The sequence below is a fragment of the Pinus tabuliformis genome, chromosome 3_1, assembly GCF_031772625.1.
Source record: "Pinus tabuliformis cultivar Carrire ecotype Pingquan chromosome 3_1, CPIR1, whole genome shotgun sequence".
Taxonomy (NCBI): domain Eukaryota; kingdom Viridiplantae; phylum Streptophyta; class Pinopsida; order Pinales; family Pinaceae; genus Pinus; species Pinus tabuliformis.
The window spans coordinates 917,116,670-917,141,810 of record NC_142301.1 but is presented as its reverse complement, the minus strand read 5'-3'; the positions used below and the strand labels follow the sequence as shown (position 1 = coordinate 917,141,810).

Sequence of the window (25,141 nt, the reverse complement as noted above, 5' to 3'; positions counted from 1 at the left end):
GTTGAGCTTGTGATGAATATCAATTCCTAGGTACTTGTAAGAAGACACTTCCTCCAAGTTACTATTGTCATACATAAAATTAGCGTAAGTGTCTTTCTTGGATTTGATAATCATAACTTTTGTTTTGTCAGTTTTAACAGTCATACCTATGGTAGAGCAGAAATCCTTAAGAAGTCTAAGTTGCTTATCAAGATCAGATGGCCACCTTGCGAGAAGAACAATATCGTTAGCATAGAGAAGAAGGATGATGACTATCCTAGCTAAGATCGTGCCAGCACAACCTGCTTCCTCTAAACAGCGTTCTAGCTTATCGATGTAAATGCCAAATAGGGTAGGAGAGGGGGGCAACCTCGTTTAATTCCGATATTATATTAATAATTAATTAATAATGATATTATTAGTTAATAATATTTTATTACATTAAGAAGAGTCTTTTCAGTAGAAATCACATAGGAGAAAATGTTGCCGACACATTTCTAACTAGCTAGTGTGGTTCATCATCAGGACCAAATGAAGATGCAGATCATGGCATAGGATTAAATAGAAGGCGATATAGAGGCCAAAAGATCATATAACGACTAGTTTATGAAAATTAATATTTTAATAATGATTATTAAGATCAAATAATACCCCTATAACGACTAATATAATGGCTAGTTTAAGAACAATAATATTATAATTTATAATAATAATTATTATATATATATATATAGGAGTCAAGGATGGATTAATGAGTCAAGATCCTATAACAAAATAATAATTAAATGAGACTAAAATTAAAACAAACAATCAAAAGGGAGGGATTTTATTTTTTTTAGGTGAGAAACCAGATAAAAAAAATATTAACATTAAATGCAAATAATATTAACATTATTAAAATATTAATTTTCATAAACTAGTTGTTAAAATAATAATAATAATAATACCTTCCCTTTTGATTGCTTTGTTTTAATTTTAGTTTCCTTTAATTATTATTTTTGTTATAGGATCTTGACTCATTAATAAGGTCTTGACTCATATTTATTTATTTTTATTTTTTGACTATTTTCCCTGTATTTGGTTGACTTGGATTGTTTGTTTGTTATTAATGTTAACGTTTTTTGATCTTTATTAATTATTATTATTATTATTTGTTATCTTAATTATTATTATAATATTATAATATTATTATTCTTAAACTAGTCGTTATAGGAATATTATTTGATCTTAATAATCATTATTAAAATATTAATTTTCATAAACTAGTTGTTATATGATTTTTTGGTCTCTATATCACCCTCTATTTAAGCATGTGCCATGATCTGTATCTTCATCTGATCCTGATGATGAACCACACTAGCTGGTTCGAAACGCGTTGGCAAAATTTTCTCTTATATGATTTCTACCAAAAAGACTCTTCTTAAAGTAATATGGATCACAGAACTTTGAATTTAGAAAATATATTATTACTAATGATATTATTTTATATCGTTATTAATGATATTAACTAATCATTATTGCCCATGGCGCTTTGGATTGATGGTGAATGGGTGTACTGAGTGTACTGTTAAGACACTCTTTGTGATAGGTCACTGGTTCAAATCCCCCGTGAGTACTTATCTACCAAAAAAATATTAACTAATCATTATTAATTAATAATATTATTAAATTTAAATAATAATATTTATTAATTATTATTATTATTTAATATTAATAATTAACTTTAATATAAAGATAATAATAATAATAATAATAATACCATTTAATAACATTCAAATTAATATTAAAAACAATATTATCACTAATATCATTATACATTAATAACTAAATACAATAAAGTTGTTTTCATTTTCAAAATTTTAATAAATAATAACAAAAAGGATTGCTCATCATTTACGTCACTTTACATAATGTTGACATTCACATTCACCTACTCAAAAATCATGTTAATAAATATTTAAGAATAAGTAATGTTATGTTTTATACAATAAAGTTGTTTTCGTATTCAAAATTTTAATAAATAATAACAAAAAGGATTGCTGGCCATTTACATCACTTTACATAATGTTGACATTCACATTCACCTACTCAAAAACCGTGTTAATAAATATTTAAGATTAAGTAGTGTTATGTTTTAGTGTTGGGTTGAATAATAATTTTAGGTTATACAATCAATTTTTATAATAAGAGTTAAAAAAAATAGAATAAATAAATAAATATATGGTTACCAAAAACAAATAAAGAAAAGTTTGTTATAATAATTTTAAAATTAGGTTTTGATATAATTTTGAAGTTAGGATTTGATATAATATAATAAATTTTATGAATAATATTATATTTTAGGGATATGAATTTGACTCAAAGGATTGATATTATAAACAACAAGAGAATAATAAACTCAAGGGATTAATATAAAAAACTAAAAGATTATAAATCCAAGGGAATCATATTAAACCCAAAGAATTATAAACCAAAGGGAATCATATTAAACTCAAGGGATTAATATTATAAACCTAAGGTATATAAACCCAAGGTATATAAACCCTAAGATAAATATTATAAACCATAAAATGATCATGGTTTACCATGGTTTGCCATGTTTGATTTTCATATTGAGACAATCTTTATTGCAATGCGATGTTGGACCATGTTTAACCATGATCCATAATGATTGATTTTCAAATCAATCCCTTGAGTTTATTAATGTAAGGGTTCATATTTTTGGGGTATAATATTATTCATAAGGTTTATAATATTAATCCTAGGGTTTAATATAAATCCATTGGGCTTATAACCATGGTTGACCATGGTCAACCATGGTCCAATGTCACATTATGACAAAAATTGTCTCAATATGGAAATCAACCATGGTAAATTGTGGTCAACCATGGTCCAACATCACATTGTGAAAAAGATTGTCTTAATATGAAAATATATCATGGTCAACCACGTTTATTTTAGGGTTTATCATATTTATCTCAGGGTTTATATACCTAGAGTTTATAATATTAATCCCTTAGGTTTAATATTATTCCCTTAGGTTTTTAGTATTAATCCCTTGGGTTTATTATTCCCTTGGGTTTACAATATCAATTCATTAGGTTTATTAATCTAAGGGTTCATATTCCCAGAGTGTAATATCATTCTTAGGGTTTATAATAAATCCTTGGGTTTAATATAAATCACTTGGGTTTATAATCATGGTCAGCCATGCTCAACCATGGTCCAACATCACATTGTAACTAGGATTTTCTTAATATCGAAATCAACCATGGTCCAACGTTGCATTGTGACAAATATTGTCTCGATTTGAAAATAAATCATGTTAAACCATGATCCAACGTCACATTAAGATAAACATTTTATCAATATGAAAATGAATCATGGTCAACCATGTTTGTTTTAGGGTTTATAATATTAATTATAGGGCTTATATACCTTGGGTTTATAATATTAATCCCTTCGGTTTAATATTATTATGTTGGGTTCATAATACCTAGGGGTTTTAAAATTAATCACATTGTCAACCCTAGTCAAGCGTCACATTGTGACAAAGAGTGTTTCAATATCAAAATCAACCATGGTCAACCATTATCAACCATGGTCCAATGTCACGTTATGACAAAAATTGTCTCAATACAAAAATCAACCATTGTCATCCTTGGTCCAATGTCGCATTGTCACAAAGATTGTCTCAGTATGAAAATCAACCATGGTCAATCATGTTTATTTTAGGGTTTATAGTATTTATCTTAGGGTTTATATACCTAGGGTTTATAATATTAATCCCTTGTGGTTTAATATTATTCCCTTGGGTTTACTATTTCCTTGGGTCTATAATATCAATCTGTTGTGTTTATTATGGGTGGTTCACGAACACCAGGTGGCTGTTACATCCACAGAAAATCTGGGCAGATCAACCCCAAAGGGAATCTTTTAAAGCCCATCGGCTAGACTAGCAAGGCCTGATCCCAAGGGCATCGAGGAGAATTGACCCTGTGACCTCCTGATCGGCGAGGTACTTAACAACGGGGACTCGACAAGTTGAGCTAACCCTTGGGGCTTCAATCTGTCGTGTTTATTAATCTAAGGGTTAATATTCCTAAGGTATAATATTATTCATAGTGTTTATAATATTAATATTTGGGTTTAATATAATCCCTTGGGTTTATAATCATGGTAAATCATGGTCAACTATGGTCCGACATCACATTGTGACAAAGATTTTCTCAATATGAAAATCAACCATGGTGCAACGCCTCATTGTGACAAAGATTGTTTCAATATGAAAATCAATCACGCTCAGCGATGATCAACCATAGAACAACGTCACATTCTGACAAAGATTGTCTCAATATGAAAATGAATCATGGTCAACCATGTTTATCTTAGGGTTTATATACCTTGATTTAATAATATTAATTCTTTGCATGTAATATTATTCCCTTGGTTTTATAATACCTTGGGATTTTAGAATTAATCCCTTGGGTTTTATAATCTAAGAGTTCATATTCCTAGGATATAATATTATTCATAAGGTTTATAATATTAATCATAGGGTTTAATAAAAAAACCCTTGGGTTTATAATCATGGTTAACCATGGTCCAATGTCACATTGTGACAAAGATTGTATTAATATGAAAATCAACCATGGTCCAACGTGAATAAATTGGGGAGTGATTTTAGGATTTAGGAAAAGTTGATTTATGGAGTGATTTATGGGTGATTTATGGAGTGCTTTACGATTTAGAAAAGATATTGTATTTCTTAATTCTATTTATTGTAAGCCTACGGGCAATGAGAACTGATGGCCAAATAAATGTGAGATCAGGGCAAGAGAGGAATGAATACTTTTGTAATTGTTCTATAATTGTATGGACATGATCTTATTAATGTAAAGGAATTTCCATTATGTTCACAAATTGTTCGGTGTATCTATGTGATTGGTAATCGTTCTAATATGTGCATGCTCTAGAATTAATTGTAAGTGAAGTAGGATTTTTATATGAAATATTTTTGCAGAACAAATTAAGGGCTTGATGATGAAGTGATTTGTTGTGTGATATAGAGAAGGTGAATTTCCAGGAAAAGTCAATTTTCCTACATCAAGTGGTATCAGAGTTGGTAAGCTCTTTGGAATTAAGGATTGCAACTAGAAGAAGGACGACTTCCAACAAGTAGTGGTTGGGTAGAAGTTGTCAGAGGGAAGTTCCATAGTAAGTGTGGGTAGAATTTCCAAGAGAAGGTTCTAAGGAGAGAACTAGAGAAAATACCAAAAGGTCAAGCTAGTGAAGAAAGCTTGATGAGGTATTGAGTAGAAAGAAGAGGATACTTTCTACAAAGGAGAGGCTTGGTTGCAGTTCACTGTTGAGCATGGAGAAGCTCACAAAGATAGAGAGAAGGATGACCACAGAGGGTCATGAAAAAGGTTTAGGTGGAATCCATAGCAGAAGGAAAGAATATTTCAAGGCAAAAGACATCAAGAAGAAAATGAGTGATGAAGAGTTTAATAGAGAACTCGTTGAGATTAAAGTACAGTTGGATGTACTTATGGAGTTGCTATAACAAGAAGCTGAAGACCATAAATGTGGATGGATTTTTAAGATGAAATTTAAATGGTCGGTTAAGAAGTTGCATGCACGAATCAAAGAAGATGGATGAGGCATCTGATCAGAGACTGGTTAAGGATGCTTGGAGAAAGTGAGAAAGAGAAAGTGTACATTTGTGAACCAGAGCAAGGACCATTGCTTGGTGAGAATGAAGATGAGGGGCTTTCTGCAAGTCTCATGAACTACTTGGATAGTTCAGATCAACATGTGGATGTGTTGATAGAGGAGATAAAAGAGGCTGAAAATCCAAATATTTTTGAAACTGATATTTTGTGTATGGTTGCAGGTTATTTTGTGGATGGTGATGGACAATCACCTAGAACTATCATGAAGGTGAAGGAAGAAAAATAAATGTCTTCTCAAGGCATAGAAGGAAGAAAAACTCAGAATTTCATTTTGATAGAGGATGAGGTAACATTCTCTCATTAAGAAAACCATAAATTAAAGAACAAAGAGATTACTGGTAGACAGTTAAAGAAACGTGGTGTTGTGGAGGACAAAGAGGATTTGTCTCATGGGGATAGTCAAAGGAAGAACAAAGAGGAAGAGTAACATTCAGACTTAATGCGGACAAGTTTTGAAGAAGATCTAGGGATGTTGGAAGAATGGTTAATTAATCCAATGATTGATGGATAATATTGCATGAAAGTTGCAAGCATAAAAGGAGTGCTTAAGGCATTAGATGAAGGAAAGAGTAATAATTTTGTAGATATTAAATAATAAAACATGCAACAACAACCACTAAGGAGAAAAAATTAAAAAAAATTAAAAAAAATCAGCAAATCAAGAGCAACATGTACCAGCTAGGAGATCAACTAGACATTGAAATTGACAGGATGAGAATACTGATGATGAAAGTGCATGAGAAATTGCACACTAGTGTAAGAAGGGTAGCCAATCATAGAAGGAAAATGAATGTACACAAGCACATAAACAAAGAAAGTGGAAAACTACAACATAAAGTTTAGAAACCTAGAAGGTTGAAGAAGACAGTGACAACAACAACAGAGAAGCAACATGAAGAAGGAGGTGAATGACTACAGTACAAAGTTTGGGATCCAGGAGGATTCGACAATTAATCACACATGACCAAGAGGTCATGAATTATTTCTACCTTGGGAGTCTGATGCAAGAGCATTAGAGCTTCCAATCCATCAAGATTTTTGAAAAAAAAACTCCAAAAGGGGTTTCAATATTGTAAAGGAATTATAATTCCTTAATTGTAAATATTCTTAGTTTCATTTAATTATTATAAAATAGTTTTAGAAAACATATGGATAGGAAGGATTTTTCCATAAGGAAAAAGAAAAGTTTCCTTGAAGAGTATGATAGATTTATGGAATAAATCATGAGAGCTTTAGTGAATAAATTATGAGAGCTTTAGGGAATAAATCAAGGAGTGATTTTAGGATTTAGGAAAAGTTGATTTATGGAGTGATTTATGGGTGATTTATGGAGTGTTTTAGGATTTAGAAAATATATTGTATTTTTTAATTCTATTTATTGTAAGCCTATGGGAAATGAGAACTAATGGCCAAATGAATGTGAGATCAGGCCAAGAGAGGGATGAATACTTTTGTAATTGTATGGACATGATTTTATTAATGTAAAGGAAATTTCGTTATGTTCACAAATTTTCTGGTGTATCTATGTGATTGATAATCGTTCTAATCTATGCATGCTCTAGAATTCACTGTAAGTGATGTAGGGTTTTTATATGAAATATTTTTGCAGAACAAATTAAGGGCGAAATGATGAAGTGATTTGTTGTGTGATCTAGAGAAGGTGAATTTCCAAGAAAACTCAATTTTCCTGCATCTAGAACTGTGGGGTATATTTGGGTGATGGCAAGTGCAAAATAGATGGGAGGAAAATTGGCCCCACTCTAATTCCATAGGAAAATTTTGGACAAAGTTAATGTCTCCCTCGATCAGGCAGAGGGTTGGAAGATGTGTGAATTCATGGCAGGTTGGCAGGACAGATGGTGCAAGGAGTGTACGTTATTAATGCATGGAGTCTCTGAGGATCCCAAGGACATTCTCTCTACTCGCTCGCATAAGGTATCATTTAATTTCATCAAGAGAGAAGTGTCCCCATCATTTCAGCAAGGAATTGGACATGAATATTACAAAGACGATTTAATGATGAAAGTATGGCCAAAATCTCGATCACCAGGGAATTGGCTCCATGGGTGGTTCGGAAGATCAAACAACAAGAATATTTAATGGGCCTCCAGATTGAATATTTACAAGCAATCATGTCATGAGCATAGATGATGGAGGAGAAGGAAAACATGGTTTATAAATGGATGTAGCCCCCTTCGGATTCAATTACAGTGGTAAATGAAGAGCCCTGGTGTGAACACAATATAGGTTGCGAAGATACAATGATGGAGTCTCAGAAAACACAGGTTGAGAAACCCTCGGTGGAGGACTTAGTCATGTGGAAAAAGATCATTGAGTTTATGTTTAAGTTGCTTATGGGCAAGATGGTACTCCTCACTCATCACGTAGAGCTTCTAGAGAAAGACTGGGTAGTGAATGCCAAGTTTGAAAGTGTGGAAGCCATGCTAGAAAGAAGGATTGTGAATATGGAGACGAATCTTCTGACCTCCAACTCGAAGCTGATAAGCACCAACATCTTTAGCAAGGTGTAAGATATCATAGCAGCGCTTCCTGAAGAGGTCATCGCCCAGTTAAAGTATCGGGAAGAAGGAGATGTAGGTGTCGGGCCGGGTGGGCATGAAAAGGAGGAATGCAAGGAAGCTGAGAAGTCTAGTCTAATTTATTGTTTGTCATATGTTATGTCATTTTGTGTTTATTTTAGGTCTTTTATTTAGAAATTATGGGGATTATCAGTGTTTTGTAATAGTGGAAAAGACATGTAGAAGGAAGAAACAAGAAATATGGATATACTGGGACCTGGAATTGATGCGCAAACTGCTGCCAATTTTGTTGAAGTTTTGTAAAAGCAGTTCTACGCTCCTAATTCCATATTTTGAATATAAAAAGTATTTGTTATGTTAAAAATAATAATAATACTTTTATTAGAATAGTTATTTTTGTAATATTTTTATTATTGTATATTTATCAATATGAATATTAAAATTATAATTGAATGAAAAGATATTTTTTACCGGCTTGGGCCATGCTATGGTTTTCTCGCTTTCTCTACTCTAATCATTTCCATGACAAAGTTAAGGGGGGCTCAGAAGCCCCCTCCTTTTGGGATATAGTCTCAGGCAAAGGCAAGGAGACTGAATCCCCATTCTTGACGAAACTCACGACTTATAATGCTTTCAATTCCTCCATAAAATCAAATGGTGATTGCTCAAGGGATATAGAAGCAGGAAAGAGCTAAGATAAAAAAACCACCTCACATCCGAATGATGTAGGGAGATCTAGGCAGCCAAACGCATAAGAAAGGGCTCGACCTCAGTACTAGACAAGCAATAACTACAAGCCAAAGGTGAAGAAAATATCGGTTATGGAGATTCAAGACCCTGATGTTGCGGCATACAAAGACTTTATGTAAGAACATGCCATCATCTGTAAATGCATGGCATATGGCCCTCAGAAAAAACCTTAAATTGGTGGATTTAGACTAGATGGTGCCCAAAAGGAGAAATACGGTTGCAACTGGGATCTAAAGGTTTTTTCACTATCATCTTTGATCTGCTGGAGGACCGAGACGCATCTTTGAATAAGGCCCTTACTTCCTCAACTCTGTTGGGTTATACATGTGCCATTGGAAGGAAAACTTCACACAAGAAAAGGAAGACTTCACTAAGGTCCCCATTTGGGTGAGACTTTACTCTCTACCCATGGATTACTAGTTGCCCTCTGTGTTGAAAGGAATAGGCAATGAAATAGGAGAATACATCAAAATGTCAGAGGGCACTAGGAATGGACACTATGTCTCATACGCCCAATTTTACGTCTATCTGGATGTCTTAGGGGCACTTGTAGAGGCTATTAAACTAGTTTTCGGGGATAACATACGACTTCATAACATAGACTATGAGCATATACCATTCAGATGTAGGAAATGTCACAAGCATGGTCATCTCTTCAGAGACTACTCCCAAAATGTCTCCCAACAAATGAATACTCAAGCGCAAAAGAAAGTAGATGAAAAAGGCAGCCTCTAGAAGTAGGAACAACAAAATAAATCAAATAAAACAGGGTCAACAACCTCCATCCAACAAAAATAATTTCGAAGCTCTACAAGAGGAACCAGAAGAACAAACTATAGAGGAAAACGTCGAGGAGGAAGGTGAAATATTGAATGAACTACCAATGCTTAAAGAACAGATTCAGGAGGACGCTCCCATGCAGAGCCATAATGAGAATGGTCTACCCTCGAAAGATATAGACATGGATCTCGAACCCAAAGAAGACTCAGAAGCAGACCAAGTAATAGAAGAAGCTCTAGGAGGAGTTGACCTCAACTCGATAGCATAAGTGTGGGAAAAAAGTGGCCTGGTAGCAATACCAGAGGAATACATCCAAAAAATAGAAGGAGCATATCTAATACAAGAAGAGCTAAAATATAACACAATGAGGAAACACCCTGAGGAAAATGCCTACAAGGGGATTATGTCTAAAATTACATCCAATCAGTGCAAGCCCAAAGGTCCAGGCCATAAATGAGGAAGGAAAACCACATGCCAACTCCTTCAGGAATTAGGCGCAAGATTAATCAATGAGGGCAAGGTAAGAGCTCTCACCCTAACTCCTCATCTTTCTCAATGAATTGCATCTCATGGAACATCAGAGGCTTAAATAGCCTTGGAAAGAAAAGACTCTTAAAACAAATAATACTGACCAACAAACCAAAAATATTGCTCCTTCAGGAGACAAAGATAGCTATGGAAGACATGTCAACCTTGCAAAAGGAATGCTGGAAAAATTACAGTTACTTAGCCAATGTCGCACGTGGTACATTCAATGGGCAGATAATTATGTGGAAGAACTTGTTATATAAACTAATCTCTTCAATAGCGACTAGAAGCTCCATCACTACAATCCTAAAAGTAGTAGGAACCACAAAAACAATATGTGTGACCAATATCTATGGACCTCAAAGGTGGAAGAGCGAATCCAAATGTTAGCTTCAGTCATGACAATTCTTGAAAGCATACCTCATCCATATAAGATCATATGAGGGGACTTTAACATGATCCTTAATCTATCAGAAAAGAAAGTAGGTCTCAGAAAACTAGATAGAGATGTAGAAGCCTTCTAAGAAACCATAGAAATGGATCTCGTGGGCATGCATACAGTAAATGGTACTTACACCTAGAACAACATATGAGGGGAAAGGTAGATTACCTCCACGCTCGACAGATTCCTCTTCTCGGAATTATTCTTCCTTGCCACTTGGGAAACATAGTGCAAAATACTCCCACTATCAGGATCTGACCAATGGTCGGTAGCTCTAAAAATTCGCATTTCGGTAGCCCTTAAAAATCGTCCCTTTAGATTTGAGGCTTTTTGGTTGATCATTCAGATTCCTGGGCAACATGAAAAACTGGTGGGCAAGCTGTCCACCTCAGAACGATACCCGAATGTACCAATTCCAACAAAGAGTTAAAGCACGTAACAAACACAATCCAACAATGGAACAAGGATGTCTTTGGAAACATCTTTAAGGAAAACAAGGAGCTAGAACAATGCATGGAGGAGCTCAACAAAGAATTATCCATAAGGATATCATAGATCAAACGAAGGATGGGGAAAGAGATTTACAAAAAAGGTGGGAGGAAAGAGCCAAGCAGGAGGAAAAGTTGTGGCAGAAAAAATTAAGGTTTCGCTGGCTCAAATGTGGTGAAGAATTCCAAATTCTTCCACAATTCCATGATCCAACACAGAAAAACTAATAGAATTCTAAGTCTGAGAAATGCAGATGGGAGAATGACCAACACCCATGAGGAGATATCTGAGGAACTGAACAGTTTCTATAACAAAATCCTGGAGGAGCCCCACATAAATAAGACCCAGGCCATCAAGAAATTTACCAGTAACATCCCCACCATCCTAAATTAGGATCACAACATGGTGTTACTCAGAGATGTATCCATGCAAGAAATGGAGGAAGTTGTGATGGTCATGCCCTCGGGAAAAGCTCCAGGGCCTAACGGTTTTACCATTGACTTCTTTAAAAAAAATTGATCCTTCATCAAAGAAGAGGTCCATGCCCTAGTGGAGGACTCTCAGGGTAACAAAATTGTGCTCAGAGCTTTTAATGTCACTTTCCTCACTCTTATCCCTGAGGAAGAAGGAGAAAATTCTCCATATTGATTCAGACCAATAGCCCTCTATAATGTTATCTACAAGATAATTTCAAAGGTTCTAGAAAACAGGCTTAAGGCTTTGTTACCCCTTCTGATTTTAGCCAACCAATTGGGGTATGTGGAAGGCAGATAGATTATTGGCAACATTATCCTCTCTCATGAAACTATTCACTCGCCCTAAAACCTTAAAAAGTCGGGAAGGATGATGCAATTGGACATGTCAAAAGCCTTCGACAAAATTAGTTGGGAGTATATGCATGAAGTCCTCAAAGCCTTTTGATTCCACCAAGATTGCATTGATTGGATCATGGCTTTGGCCTCAAGTGATTTTTTCTCCATCTTTCTCAATGGCTTACCCACCCAACCCTTTGCCCCTTCAAGAGGCATCCGACAGGGAGATCCCCTATCCCCCTTCCTCTTTGTTCTCATGGTCGAGGGGTTAAGAAGATCTCGTCAAGCTGCCAACCCCAACAATAGCCTCACCAGTCTTAAGCTTCATGACTCTTCCCTAGCTTCCACCCCTCATCAATTCATTGATGACACCCTTTTGATGGGTATCTCAACTACTGATGAAGTTGTTTACTTCAAACACATTCTTAGCCTCTTCTCTGAAGTGTCTGGAACCTCAATCAACCATGAAAAAAATTTATTCTTTAACACTCCCTTGGCCATTCAAAGAAATATCACTAGAATCTTAGGATTCTAGATATGTCTCCTTCCCTTGAAATACCCGAGGTTCCCCTCACTGATAAACCCCTAAGGAAATCAAATTGGGAGGACTCCTCAATAGATTTCACAAGAAACTCTCTAGATGGACCTTTAGATCCCTCAACCTTGTTGGACGAATCATCTTAGTTAAATATGTTCTTCAATCCATGCCTCTTTACCTATTCTCAGCTCTGGCAGCCCCAAAATTTGTCACAAATGCCATCCGTAGAATCCAAAGAATCTCCCTCTAAAGGGGCTCGGATTCGAAGAAGAAATGGGCCCTAGTGGGGTGGGATCAGTGCCGCAAACCAAAGATCGCAAGTGGGATCAACCTTAGAGATCCAAAACTATTAAGAAAATCCCTGGGGAAAAAACTTAGTGGAGGTGGTTGGATAACCCAAGCATGCCTTGGGGTCAACTCTGAGAGTGAAATACACTCCTAGTCACACCCACAGAGACCTCATTAGGCTCTCAGGTAATGTCCAAGGTTCATCCTTATGGAACCAAGCATGGAGAAATAGAAATATTGTTCTGGGGCATAGCTTCTAGGAGATTTGCAACAGGGAAAATGTCATCTTTTTGGAGGATGCCTAGCAGCAACTACTAATCCTTAGTAATGATCACCATGTCGCCCTTCAAAGATCCATGCAAGAAAAGGGGAAATATCAAGTAGCCCAATACTAGAATCCTATCACTCCTGGAGATCGATGGAGAGAATGATTGAACAAGCAGGAGTGGCTTCCCTTACCGGAAAATCTAGATTGGAATTATTTTGATCAACTCATAAAGGAGTAGTAAATTCAAGTGGATCACGAGGAAGACAAGATGAAATGGGGTAAAAACCCGCCCGGGCTCTTCAATCTCAAGGAAGCTTATAGTTATATAGCTAATCATGATCAACTGCAACAACATCAAAGATGGAGCACCTTATTTTTTTGGTTTTATTAAAAAAAATAAAAAATAAAAAATAAATTGTATGTTTTATTTTTTTTTTGTTATTTTTATTTAAAATTTTATGTGAATCAATTTTTTTGAAAAAAAAAAAAAAAAAAACTTCAAATGCCCTTATCTTTGGATATAAAATTTATAGAAAAATCATAAAATTTGTTATTTTTCCAACTTTTTTTATTCAAATTTTTCATAAAATTCATTTATTTAACATGTCAATTTTAGTGAAAATGTCCCAAAATACATCTTTTTTAAATTATATCTATATGCAAAATGTGTATTTTTTGTCGCGCATTTTTTTTTTTTTAGTGATAGTTACTTTATATGTATTGAAGTATTAATTAATGATATATTAAAAATCTTAACTTCAAAAATATTATTATTATTATTATTTTTATTTTTCATTATAAAAAAACAAAAAACACAAGTTTGGGAAACCATTAAAAACAAACCTCTTAGGATGAAAATAAGAAGAGGAATAAGACAACTTGAAAAATGGTTAAATGATCAACATTTAAAAAAAATTGTGCATACTTTGGACATAAGAAAATTTAAAGTGTTAAAAATATGCCTAAAATAATGAAAATCACCAACTTTTAAATTTTTTTATCTATACTTAATATAAAAAAAAAATAAAAAAATTAAAGTGTCAAAAAATAAGATCCCCAAAAAATGGATTGATGTTGCACCAACACTTTTCAAAATTGACATGAAAATCACTAACATTTTAAAAAAATGTGCATACTTAATACAGAGGAAAATTCAAAGTGTCAAAAATATGCTCCAAAAAGAAAGTGTATTCTGAATAAACACTTTCAAAATCGGATGATATTTTGAAACTCTAAAAAAAGTGAGAACTCTGTACAAGTCCCGTTTGATTGATAACCATGTTTTATCTTAATTCTCACAGTATGTTTTCCTGTGTTCTCTTACTAATTTACGAATCTTTGTTTTTGTAATTTATCTAGTTGAGGATATTTTGAAATGCAAGGTATTATATATTGATGCTTTGTTGTTGAATCACTTGTAGCATGAAAACTTCTTAAATTTATAAACATTTGATTGTGAGATGTATGTTTTACTACTCAATATGTGCATCGAATTTTAATTCGAGTTCAATTTTTTTAATAAAACACTTGATTTTAAAGTAGTGATGCATTCTTCCCACTTTGGTAGGAGATTGATCAAGACAGTCAAATGTTCCCTGTAAATCGGTTTATATTGCCAGCAGGTTGAACCAATGTCTTGGCTTCGTGATACATTAACAATTTGACCAAAACCTGATAACCTTTTTAGAATGTATGCCATCATTTATTAAATATTAACTAGACATTGGCTTTGATGTTGGTTGAGTGCAGTCATTTTACCTAACTTGGTATGGTGAAGCATCTATCTATGTTCCTAACTGAGCTCAACCTTAGTATTGAGACTCTCGCTACATCATGGATTATTTTGCTACCAGTTCCCATTTCAGGGTCCACTTATTGAATTTTGGGCGATTTTTTGTAAAATTAATCTTGAGTGGTTAGAGGACAAGTTCTTGAAAGTAGTTTAGAAATAAAGGATCGAATTCATCACATTGACCTATCAACTAACTGTTGCATGGTTTGTTGCATGCTTAAAATGGTTAAGCAAGTTTTTTGGTATTGTATAGTTTCCAAAACATGTTGGGCCTATGTTGTTGATGGTATAATCCTTGTTTCTCCTCCATAGTGGAATGGCATTGAGTTTTGAGACAGTCAAGTTGAACTATGAGATCTCATAAGTCTAACTATAATTTCTTTCTTATTGAAATGAAAAGGTTGGGCTGCTTTTTTTTGAGCTGCACATTTTGTTCAAACAGTTTTTCTATCTAACTTTCCACTAGGTTTTCCATTTTCAGAGTAGAAGAAAGTTTTCACATTAGGCCAAATCGGATATGCTAGCCCTCCTCGTTTATCTAGGTTGGGTTTGACTAGCCATTATGTGGATCCCAGTTGCAATGTAGCATTCTCAAAACCAATGCTTGTAGCAAAATGGAAAATTTATTAATGTTCTCAAGCAACATAATAAGATTAAAATGACAAACCCAACTAAGTAGAGCTTATTGTACTAATATATTGTTAGTTTGAAGTTGTACACATTTAATCACTTTCCCAAATGTCATTGCTTTCATTCCTAAGGGTTCTTGTCTCTAGAAAATGGATTTCATAAGAACCTTTCCAAGATTTGGTTATTTTAGTTTATAAAACCTAAAACATAGAAAAATGTGCAACCAAACTAGCAAACAATGGTAGAATAACTGAGAAGATTTGAATTCATTTTAAAAGAATTTGTAATAAGTACCAAGGCACGATGCAAACAATGTTAAAAAAAAAAATGATTGAGAAGAAATGTGTGGGATTGTTAGGAATATAGGGATGGTTTTCCTCAATAGAAAGACTCAAAAAAAGATGCTATGTAAGCTAGCTGGGAGTTGTAAATTTAAAAGTTAAAAATTGACATTTCTATTTCTTTCCACTTTTAATGATTGGTATGAAAAATGGGTGATAAAAAATAATTTGGTTGATGATGCAAATACTTGTGAGTGGTTTGTACACAACAAGATATATTTATTGAATTGTACAATTATTGGTAGGCATCCTTGGACTATGTAGAAACGCAACACAAATTCTTTGGGAAAAATGTGAGGCCATATATTTTCTCCTTGGCAGTGTATTATCTATTGACAACCTAGTTCCCAAATGAAGAGTTATCTTAAGACTGTGAGAATGGATCCAACGATGTTATGGAATGAAATTATTTTTTTTACCTTATTAGATATAACTCTTTTTGTGGATGATTGCGCTCATTACAATGAATACACAGTTGGTAAGTATTGGGACTAAATGAATGTGTGTCAAATATAATTTATTGCTTTTTATCAAATGTAAATTTTCTTTATACATCAGGACCGAGCCTTCTAATCTGACACTCCTATAATTGTGAAGTATTTTTGAAACTAAAGACTTCAAGATGGTGTTTTCTTTATATTTGTTGTACATTCTATCTCTTGCAAGAGAATGCCCAACTTCCTAGCCTTTGACGTTGTAGCATGTATGATTAAATATATACAGTTCATGCACATCATAACTCAGTATTTATAGAATTATGGCGAGGTTGTATAAGGAAAGTTGTACACAAGCATGACTACTTGTCCACAGTGACACAACATATATGAGAGAGGGCACATTCATCTCTACAAAAGAGCTTCAACCAAACACTAGCCAAAAAGATATCGATAATGAATCTACCTAGAATGACCTACATCGAAGGTTTTCTTGATCAACAACTTAGTTGTTTGAGGGATGCCCAAGGTCTTTTTCTAGTTCTCAATAAGAGAGGTTCACTAGCTTGAGCTCTTACAACTTAGGTGTTTCTACTGAATTAGTTTTTTTATTTAAAGGATCCTTAGAGGTGCTTAGTTGTGCTTCACAACTAATGCTCACAAACCTAAAGTTAAAATCACTGTGATGCACACACTCACTAGGTAGAGATTATTGCCATGGCTATAACCTGGGTGGCAGAGATGTGTTATATACATTTGAATGCTAATGAACTGTATCGAAAAAGATTGAAGTCCAACCTATTTAAAAAAAAGAAAGAAAAAAGAAAAAGAAAAAAAATGACTTGATAACCACCTCATACCAATATGGAGTGTGTTACAATTCCACACATATACAATAATGATGAAACACCTCAAATTATTCAAACTCTTAATCATATTAAATTGTCAAATCACATCTATATAATAAATAATTAAATACACACTTATTCACTACTCTATTTACAACTAATTCCAACTACTAATTACTCTATTTATAACTGATATCTAACTACTAATTAATATTTATAAAATATATATATACACCTAACAAACCACAATTTTTTTTCAACAAATACAGTATGATGAAAACTCTCAATATTACCAATATCATTAATAATATTATGAAATACAATATTACCAACATCATTAATAATATTATCAAATACATTTAATTATCAGTGAAAACTCTCAATATTACTAACATCATAAGACATGTTCCTCTTTAATCAAAACCTCCAAATGTATTTTAGATTTGAACTATCAATATCTAATCACAAACCCAGGAAACAAATTATCTAATACATTTAATTATTAATGAAAATTTTTAACATTATACAACATCAACGAATTATTAAATACATTTAGTTATTGGTGAAAAATCTAAATATTACCAACATCAATAACGATATGCTCATCTTTAACTCACACATATACTCCATATTAATAATCACATTTCCCTTTTTCATCACATTTCCCTTTTTCATTTTTATTATTTATTTGGTTGTATAAATTTATATTCATTATAAGTTAAATATTTTTTTAGCTTATAAAAATATATTTATTATAAATTCAATCTATATAAGAATTGAATTTGAGTGAAGAAGATAATCACATTTTTTGAGAATCACAATATTTTATAATAATTTTTTAATTACACAAACACAAAAACAATTTATTAATAAGAAATATAAAATAAATGAAAAACAATTTAATTAATAAAAAAATAAAACTAAAAAAATATATTACAAAACAATTTAGAACTAATTATCTTTTAGAATGTAAATTTTTGTGATTTACATTGATTTTTCAAGAGAATTTTTCTCGTAAATCATATTTAGTTTTTTGGTCAACGTGTTTTGAACCATTAAGTGTGGTTCATCATTAAGACTCACATGAATGTCTTGATCAAACCCTGTAAATATACACTGTAGAGATGTAAAACAAACGTTAAGGGAAAAATAATAAAATATTGAATATGAACGTTAAACAACCAAAAATTAGTTACATTGAAGAATAAAAATGAATTGGAACGTTAAGTTCTCAAATTTAATTATAAAAAGTCATAGAAAATTATTAATAATAATTATTATTATTCAAAACACTTTATAATTTTTTTAAATAATATTTTTTAACGAATGTTATTCAAGAGAATATTATTATAATAATAAAATAAAAATCAATTATAATTAATTAATTAAAAAAATGAAAATAAATAAACAAGTCAATAAACAAAATACATAAACATGTAATAATAATAATATATTAACTAATAACCTATAACAAAAAACAAAAATAATAAACAAAAGGGAAGGGAACATAACAAAGAAAGGAAGGAGAAAAGGGACGAATAAAACTAGGAAAAAAGTGATAGGATCCAACAACTACTAATTTTCCACCCATCATTCTTGTTTAACGTATTAATTTTTTTTTCGATTTCAATGGCCTCCCTAAACTTTCGGTGATGGAAATGGTTAATTTTTGTGATGACTTGGGACTCTTCCAAACAAATGTGGTGTTTTGTCTTCCCTGCATATTCAACCAAAGCTTAGGAGCGCGTCCTACAGTCCCTGATATCAACAACATGCTCTTGAATCCTTTGATTTATAGAGTGACTTGTTTCTCCAATGTAGGGGATCCCATAGGAACAAGGGATTAAATAAACATCTTTCATATTTTGCGGGTCCAACGGGTCTTTAGCGGATTTGAGAGAGCTTTGAATGGTGTTCAAGGGTCTAAAGGTAGAAGAGATATTGTGCTTCCTTAAAATACGAGCAATTTTGTCAATGGTACCTTCGATAAAGGGAAGATGAACAATGGTAACTAATTATTTATGTCCTTTCCTTAATTTTGGACCTTTGCTCACATTCAAGAAAGCTCTAAGACCTTGGAATCTACTTTAACCATTATTCTCAAAGACTTTAAGAAGATGGGTTTTCTCATTTTCCAAGTGTTCATTATCAGAAACCCTAAGAGCAGGAGTGCCCAGTGCGTTGAAAAAACTAGCCTTTTGAGCCGGAAGATGATGGGAGCTAGCATGAAGGTATTGCTCCATGTGGGTTTTCTTCCAAAAGACCTAGTGAGAGAAAGAGCCACTTTCTTTCTTGGAGATAAGAACGTCAAGGAAAGGGATCAATCACATCACTGATTTGGATACAACTAAATTGGTAGAGATCTGCCTTACCTTGACCTTTTTTAGCTTTGAAGGTGAGTTCTATGAGCAAACATATGGTGTTTCCATGGGTTCCCCACTCTCCCCCATCGTTTCCAACCTTTTCATGGAAGATTTTGAATCCAACGCCTTGGCTTCTGCTCCTTTCTAGCCAAAGATTTGGAAGAGATTTGTGGATGACACCTCCATTAATTGGCCCCATGGTCGTGAAAAGTTAGATGTCTTCCTCCAACACCTAAACAATCTGCCACGCTCCATTAAGTTCATAACAGAGGCATAAATTAATGGTAGCCTCCCTTTCCTTGACGTTCTTATCTCCAAGAAAGAAGACGACTCTCTCTCATCAAGTCTTTCGAAAGAAAACCCACACTGAGAAATACCTTCATGCTAGCTCCCATCATCTTTCGGCTCAAAAGGCTAGTGTTCTCAACACATTGGCCAATCATGCTCTTAGGGTTTCTGATAATGAACACTTGGAAAATGAGAAAACCCATCTTCTTAAAGTCTTTGAGAATAATGGTTATAGTAGATTCCAAGGTATTGGAGCTTTCTTGAATGCGAGCAAAGGTCTAAAATTAAGGAAAAGCCCTAAAGAATTTGTTACTAGTTTTCAACTTCACTTTATCTAAGGTACCAGTGACAAAATTGCTCGTATTTTAAGGAAGCACGATTTTGAAAAGTAAGAAAACTTTCGGTAAAAATCACATCATCAGAGTTTTGTCAACACGTTTCGAACCATCCATTGTGGTTCATCATCAGGACAAGTTGAAGAACTAGATCTTAGCATCAAGTTACACAGATGAAGAGAAAAAAAATTAGCCATTATAATATAACAATTAGATCAGACTAAATAAATAAATAATATTTTAATATAAGGAAATAATTGTTAGAATATAGATGTTAATATTGAATTAAGGAAAATAATTAATCAAAAGGAAAATTTTAATGAAATGAATATCTATAAATAAAAATAATATTTAGGTCAAACCTAAATAATCAAAACACTAAAACAATTAATAAAATCAATGTAATTATATATATATATATATATATATATATATATATATCTGGGCCAAACTTAAATAATCGAAACAATTAATTCTAAAAAAAAAAATAGTCAAACTTAAAAAATAATTAATTAAATAATTAAATAAATAACTAAATAAATAAACCAATAATCAAGAAAATAAAGTAATTAATTGTTTATTAGCGGTCAAGATGAAAATACAAATAAATAAAAATAAAAAAATAAAATGAATAATTTTTTTAAGAAATTAGAAACATATACATACATATATATATATATATATATATATGAAATAAATACAAATTTAAGAAGAAATGACAAGGATCCAACAAATGCTAATTTTCCACCCATCATTTATATTTAGATTGCTTGGCCTCCTTTCAATCTCCAAAGCATAAGATCTCTTCTACTTTTAGACCATTGAATACTATTTGGAGCTCTTTTAGATTCGCTAAAGACCCATTGGACCAGAAAAACATGAAAGGTGTTTATTTAATCCCTTGTTTTTGTCAGGCCCTCTACATTGGAGAAACAAACCTCTCTATAAATCAAAGGTTTCAAGAGCATGATGTTGATATCAGGCACTATAGGACGCGTTCCTCAGCTTTGGCTGAACATGCAAGGATGACAAAACACCACATTTATATGGAAGAGTCCCAGATCATCGCAAGAATTGACCATTTCCATCGACAAAAGTTTAGGGAAGCCATTGAAATTGAAAAAATGTCTAATACGCTAAATAGAGATAATGGGTGGAAAATTAGCAGTTGTTGGATGTCGTCTATTTTCCCTAGTTTTATTCATTCATTTTCTCCTTCCTTCTTTCTTTGTTATGTTCCCTTTTTCTTTTTTTTAATTATTAGTATTTATTATTATTATTTTGGTTATAGGTTATCAGTTAATATATTATTATTACATGTTTATGTATTTTGTTTATTGATTTTTTTTTGTAAGCTTGACATTACTATATCTTCATCATGTCTAATATATCACCCTGATCCGGGTGGGGAATTAAACCGGTGACTTCACATCAAGGAGTGCCTTAACAAAGCACCCGATCACCATCTATACAAGACCTTGTGGACCATTTTTTTTCTTGTTTTTAATTTTATGGTTAACATTTTAATTTCTTTATTTTCCTTTTTTTTTTAATTAATTAATTATAATTGATTTTTTATTTTATCATAATAATATTATCTTTAATAACATTCTTTAAAAATTATTATTAAAAACAAAGTATAAAGTGTTTTGAATAATAATATTTATTATTATTATTATTTCTCTATGACTTTTTATAATTAAATTTGAGAACTTAACCTTCCAATTCATTTTTCTTTTTCAATGTAACTAATTTTTTGTTGTTTAACGTTCATATTAAATATTTTATTATTTTTCCCTTAACGTTTTTTTTGCATCTGTACAGTATATATTTACAAGGATGGATCAAGACATTCATCTGAGTCTTGATGACGAACCACACTTAGTGGTTCAAAACGCGTCGACCAAAAAAATTGAATGTGATTTATCAGAAGAATTCTCTTGAAAAAACTAATTATCTTATTGTTCATTAAAACATACATGCAAATACATCATATAATCTCTAAATTGTCATAACTTCTCATGCAATGATTTTAAAAAATAATTCATCTTCTTAATCACTGAGAAAACCTGTCATAACTTAGTTGTCAAATCAATAATGACGATAATTATCACTGGTTGTTATCCACACATGCAGGCTGACTCAATAATGTTATTCAAGGAAAACCATGCCACTTGGAATTACCTGTTGATGGTTTGTAAGGGGGTAGGCCTTCACTCCTATTAAATGTCTTTGGGTCTTGGGCCTTTATTTTTTAAATGTAATAGTTTAATTATATTTTTTATTTATTTTGCTTGATCATTTTTTTTTTAATTTAGTAGAATTTTTTTAATTATAATAAATTGTGTTATATATAAAATATAAAAATCTTGATTTTTTTTCAAAACATTAAATTAATTTATAAAATTAAAATTAAACAAAAAAATAAATAAATAAATAAAAATTTAATTACACCTAAAGGCATTTTCTTTGCGGGCTTGGGGCGAGTTAACACTGTTCATCTTAGCCAATAAGAAACTTTCGTTTTCGTCGTTCAAGCTAATTAAAATCTGACACCTGCCCAATTGATATTTGACACATGTCCAATTGATATTTGACACCTCATCTGACATCTAAAGTTGGCTCTTTCAATGTGTTTATGCACTACACAGGCCCATTTGCGCAAAGAAGGCGTCCCCTAGTAGCTATGGTGGTTTTAGTGTTGATAAACTTTGAAGAACCTTCACCTCCAACCAGTGCATTCTTCATCCTAACCTTCAGCCAACATCGCCTTGTTTATGACATCAACACCTAGTTGAGGAGGGTTCAACATTAAAGTCTTGGAGCTACAGGAGTTTCCAGTTGAATATCTCTTGGCAAAAAAGCTTTGATCCCCTCACATTTTTTCAGTTGAGTTGAGGGATTCAATTCATTAGCGCAACACACCCAGACAAAGGCATCCATGATGACACCCAACCAAAGCTAGAGGCAAGAATCTCACTCTCAATCTCAACAGAGTAGATATGTTGACAACTTCTATGCATCGTTAGATGTTTGATCTCAATTCAAAGCCTATAATCAGTTGCAAGCTAGTGTTGTGGCATTTGGTGAGAAGTCGTCAATTCCCGAGATCGTTGCCCTCACTGGCCAGTTTGATGGAAAAGGTTCTTTGCTAGAAGCTCTATTGGGCTTCAGATTCAATGTCAGAGAAGTCGAAATGGGAACGTGAAGGTCGTTGATGTTGCAAATGGTGCACGACCCTTTGGTTGTAGAAACCCGCTGTTGGTTTCAGGATGAGGATTTTGATGACTATGAAGCTCCAATTGCATTGTCTTCTGCTATTGTTGATGCCATCAGAAGCAAAATAGAGGAGAATTTGAAGAAAATCTGAGCTGTAGTCTCTACGAAGCCTATTGTGATGCGGGCAGAGTATGCCTACTGCCCAAATTTGACAATCATTGATACCCCTGGATTCGTTCTCAAGGCAAAGAAGGGTGAACCAAAAAGTACACCAGATGATATTTTAGCTATGGTAAAGGCATTGGCAACACCCACCCATCGTTTACTTCTATTCCTTCAATAGAGTAGTGTGGAGTGGTGCTCTTCACTTTGGTTGGACACAATTTGTGCAGTTGATCCTACTTTGAGGCATACAATTGTTGTTGTTTTTAAATTTGAACTTGCAATTGAGCGCACAAGAATTGAAGACTCTTATGATTATGAGAGAAGCACCGTTGCTGGGGTTGGAGGCTATATTGATTTTCATGTTGCTTTGAGGTGGGCCTATGACCATTTCATCCAAAATTTGACAAAGAAATGCAAGGATCTTGTGAGGCATCATTTGGACTCGGTGACAAGTCCTTATTCTCAGGTTTATAGGCCAGAATACAACATGGGAAATGGATTTTTTGGATTTGGAGCATCAACCACAATATACAGGTTCAATTGTCTGCTCCAATGTTTATGGACCTTTCTGAAGATCTAGGATGTCCCCAAGAAGAGGGATTGGATGAGGGACATGAGAATGTTGCTCCACCAGGGCACCTGCAAGCAACACCAAACAAAGGGTCTGATTCAAGAGATCCACTTAGAGAAAGTCAAATGACTGTCCCTGAGACACCTTCGCCAGATCAACCAAGCAGTGAGATCAGTGCATCAAAGAAAAAGGAATATGGAATTTCCAGTGGGCGTATTGGAGCTGAATTGGGAGGGCAGAAGAGGCAAATTCCATTGGTATCTAATTCTCATGTAGGTCAAAACAAGGAGCCTAAACATTCCAACTCGAATGTGTTATTTGGGCACAACAACTCTTCATCAACATACACTGAAGTTTAAATTTTAGGATTATTTGTGCCATCCAAGAAAGCCTTAGAACTCCATTGTACTACAAACTTAGATAGGCCCTCAACCATTACCTTTAAGATTCGACCATTCCATATATATAATAAGGAATTCCAACCAATGGTTTCAGAGTCTAGACAATGAAATTGTCCTTTGCTCCAGCATCTGTCTCGCTCTATAGATCAAAAATGAAATGGTCATTACTACCATGTACTCAATTCTCTCTCTTGAAATTTGTCAAAGAAAAAACCTGGAAACTATTGTTATCACTTGCTTTGGCTTCTCTCCCACTACAAATAAGAAATTAAATGATCATCACTTTTATAATTCATTCTTGATTCTATATCATTGATCTGATTCACATAGATATCGCATTTTGTTTTCAAAATTGAACCATTCTAGAGCTTTAACACACGATAAACATCCTTTATTTGTTAAAAGCTACATCAAAGTTCAAACAGAGAGTTTGAAGTGTGATGTTGTCCCTTCATTGATGTAGAAGCATCCAGTCTTGAAAACTATATTTCACACATTTATGAATTCCTTCTATGTTAATATAAGTCTTCAAAAACAACTAACAAGCTTTAGCGGGTTTAACTTGCTCAAGGAGTGCATTTTTTCCAAATCTAGTTTGCATTTAC

The 25,141-nt window shown here is 33.1% G+C and overlaps 1 pseudogene; it reads left to right on the top strand.

Moving 5' to 3' along the window:
- Positions 1-5,667: 5,667 nt before the first annotated feature.
- Positions 5,668-24,494, top strand: LOC149190689 (dynamin-related protein 5A-like; annotated as a pseudogene).
- Positions 24,495-25,141: the final 647 nt, after the last annotated feature.